The sequence below is a fragment of the Lolium perenne genome, chromosome 7 (assembly GCF_019359855.2).
Source record: "Lolium perenne isolate Kyuss_39 chromosome 7, Kyuss_2.0, whole genome shotgun sequence".
Classification (NCBI taxonomy): Eukaryota; Viridiplantae; Streptophyta; class Magnoliopsida; order Poales; family Poaceae; genus Lolium; species Lolium perenne.
Genome location: NC_067250.2, coordinates 183,344,756 through 183,348,110, shown reverse-complemented (window position 1 = coordinate 183,348,110; position 3,355 = coordinate 183,344,756). Strand labels below are relative to the sequence as shown.

General features: G+C 48.7%; 1 long non-coding RNA gene across 1 annotated transcript; it reads right to left on the bottom strand.

The window, feature by feature from the left end:
• LOC139833168 (uncharacterized) lies at positions 1-2,706 on the bottom strand. Its single transcript, XR_011748384.1, has 4 exons — positions 2,370-2,706; positions 2,044-2,281; positions 1,868-1,950; positions 1-1,366 (listed from the first exon to the last, which is right to left on the bottom strand). It is a non-coding gene; the product is annotated as an uncharacterized lncRNA (long non-coding RNA).
• Between the last annotated feature and the right edge of the window lie 649 nt (positions 2,707-3,355).

Below are 3,355 nucleotides of genomic sequence, written 5' to 3'. Positions count from 1 at the left end.
GCAATTAGTACGGGTTCGTACTTAACAAGACTTCAAGACGTATAAGCATTCGTCAACCAGTCGTCCTTTGTACTTGAGGCACGCAGGGGACTTAGAGGACGCAAGAGAAACGTCATGGACAATATGGTGGAGTTAAGCGGCACCGCGCAAGCACTAAAAACCTATAGAGACACTCTACAACATTTATCTAATTAGAGGAGATGAGAGAGCGCATAAACTAACAGTTCTATACTCTGCAAACATAACACAGCCAACGCTTTCCCCCTTCGCAAAGAAGTACTTACAAAGGCACCCACACGGTTGTCAAGTTTTAACCATTTATTATTGCAGTTGTGCTAACTTACTAAACAAGTTATTATGATTGAAACAACAGGTGTAAGTTGTCTATGGTCGAGTCATACAGCTCCAAGTCGTCCATAACCGCGGACACGGCTTATCGACAAGATTGTAACCCTGCAGGGGTGCCCAAATGTGCCCACACGCACGCTCAACCCACTTACGACAGGTGGATATCACGACACGCACTCTCCTTCACTACAACAATGTCCAGGAAGCCACCTAACTAAGTTAACCCGTTTCGGAGCCCGATCGAAACTCCGACGCGGACCTAGCTATTGCGAGAACGGCTAAGAGGATCAGAGCCCACTAGACGATGACCTCTTAACAATACGTGCCGCACCTACGGACGTGCAAGAGAAAACGGGGATACAAGGCACTCACGGCTTCCCCAAAAGTAACATCATATCATCTGACCATAAAGAAACATGCTTGCACGCCCGGGAGAAACAAAACAAACATCCAAACTAGTTGTGGCCACTGGACAAAACTGTAGATTCCGGCAGTGGTCGAGGGGAGACCCGGTAAGCATACCCACGTGTGGTTAGAGCGCTCAGTCTCGGAACAGATAACAAGAACTCGGGGTCCTAAGATATTTATGAAACACAAGTGAGCCGTCATAAAACGAGCAGCTGACCCACCGATGCCTCCGCTAAACAAATGTCAACAACTAAAGTAACCATGATTCTTCCCAACATATAACCCGATAAGATAACAATAACGGTAACGAGATAAAACAGCACTAGCATGCACTACGACTCGCAAGGGCAGACTCGATAACCAAACAATAGCCGTGGGAGGTGATGGTGGCAATATGGGCTGCTTAAGGTAACAAGTGGAAAGGACACGTGACAAGAACGCAACTTAAGGATAGCATGAGGGAGAAGGCAAAATAAAATAGGTGAGCGACTCCTGCAGGGACAGGAGTATAGGGGAAATGCTTGCCTGTTAAAGCTCATCGAGGAACATCCGGAGAACTTGTCGTATCTCACCACACCACTTCGTGATCCTATCCGGGAAGAAGCAAATGCTGGACAAACAACGTATGCAAGTCTTACTACTACGGATAAAGAAGAATCAGCATGAGCAAGATGATATGCATGACATGGCAGCGATGGTGCAATGCACTTATCCATATTAATCGGAGTCGAAACCCCGGACAAACAAATTAGGTTTGAGTTGCATATCTACCGTCAAATTTAGGTGTTGGTTAGCATGGCATAGCATGGCAAGGATGAGCTACTTCAAAATTAAACGGAGCGGGGAAACCGTAGTTGGTATCCAAAATACTCCGCATATTATGTGAGGTGAACATGCAAAACTATCAACGCGCCACATGATGCGAGATGCAAACAAGCTTATAGATGGCATATTCATGATCCTTGCATTTTTCTGATCAACTTTCATATATAAAACATTTTATCCCGAGCTATGGATCATAAGATATGATTTTAGGGAGATGTGACAAAAGAAAATATAGTAGAAAAAGAGAGAAAAGAAGACGGGCCGAATATGGGCGGTGGCCTACTACCTGGCCGACAAGGGAAGGTAGGTTCGAGCGGGCCGTTGGGCTGTGCCAGGCGGATCTGGGGCCAGGCCCATCTGCGTGTGGATCTGATCAGAAAAACAAGATAAAAAGGATTGAGGATAATTGCCTGTGTTGTAAATCGATCCAAGGACCTCTTGATCTGTAGCAAAGGAACGAACCAGTTAAGCTAGATGTGGATCGATGAACAGTATCAGGCGCACGGCAACATGAAGCAGCACACACGGAGCAGGAGGATGAAGGTCATGGCGGAAAACAACTCTGGTTGAGCACGAATATGGAGGTTCCGGGCGAACCAGGATGGGTAAGACGGTGTCGGGGAAGCGCCTTGCCGCGGTGAACCTGTTGGTGGCGGTGCGGAGTCCAGGGGCTCACCGGAGCATCGCCGGGGTCGAGCTCCTGCGGCAGATAATGGCAGTCAACGTCGGGGAAACAAATCAGCGAGGGAGGAGGAGCGGAAAGGGGTCTAGGAGATGCGGATTCTCACCCTGAAGCTCATGGCGCAGACTAGGAGGCCGGGGAAGGACAGAGGCGACCGAAAACGTCGCCGGAGTTCGACCGACGGAGAGAGGAATCGGCGATTTTGCGGGCGATTGGAGAGGTTTCGGTTCGATTCCTTGGAGGCGGTTGACGGGGACGACGAGCCGCGTCTGTTGGTGGTCTCGGCTCGACGAGGGGTGGTCGGTAGCGGCAACGCCATGGCGGGGACTTGGGGGTGTTCTCAGCTCCTTCACGTGAATGTACAGGAAGAGGAGGAGAAAGGAACCAGGGTGGCGGCGGAGGAAGGGGAGAGAGGCTAGGGTTTTGCAGGGCGCTGGAGGCGGCTTTAAGGAGGGGGGAAGAGATGGGGAGCAGGTGGGAGCCGGTGGTTCGGTGGTGGTGGAGGACCACTGCCTCCACCCACGCCATGTGCGTGCTCGGGAGAAAGACGACAGAGGAAAAAGGAGCGAAGGGGTACGCGGGCCAGGCCGAAAGGAGAGAGGAGGTGGGCTGCGCGGTGGTGAAGAAACATGCCACCGGGGTGAAGAGAAAGGCCAGGAAAAAGGAGATGGGTTGGGAAGAGAGGGCCCAAAGAGGAATTAAGTTTTATTTTTCAAAGGAAAACTATTTTATTTTGCAGATTTGAAAATACTTGAACAAGGTTGGAAAAATAGTTTTTCAACATATCCAAAATAATAATATTTTGGGTTTTATTATTTTGAAAATAAGATAAGGGAGAGAAGGTTTTAAATAAAACATATGAGGGGGTAAAGCAACAAGCTAGGGTTTATAAAAAGGATTTTATTTTGTGAAAACATGAATGATATGATGCATATGCCATGATGATGCATGAAAGAAAAAGAACAAACAATTATCTATTAGGGGTACTACCCGGGGCCGTTACAACGGCCACCTCTCCCAGCTATAAAAAGGGCACTCCCTTTCTCAATCCGAACACACCATCTGCTTCCCCTCCTCACACCGCCTCTCCTC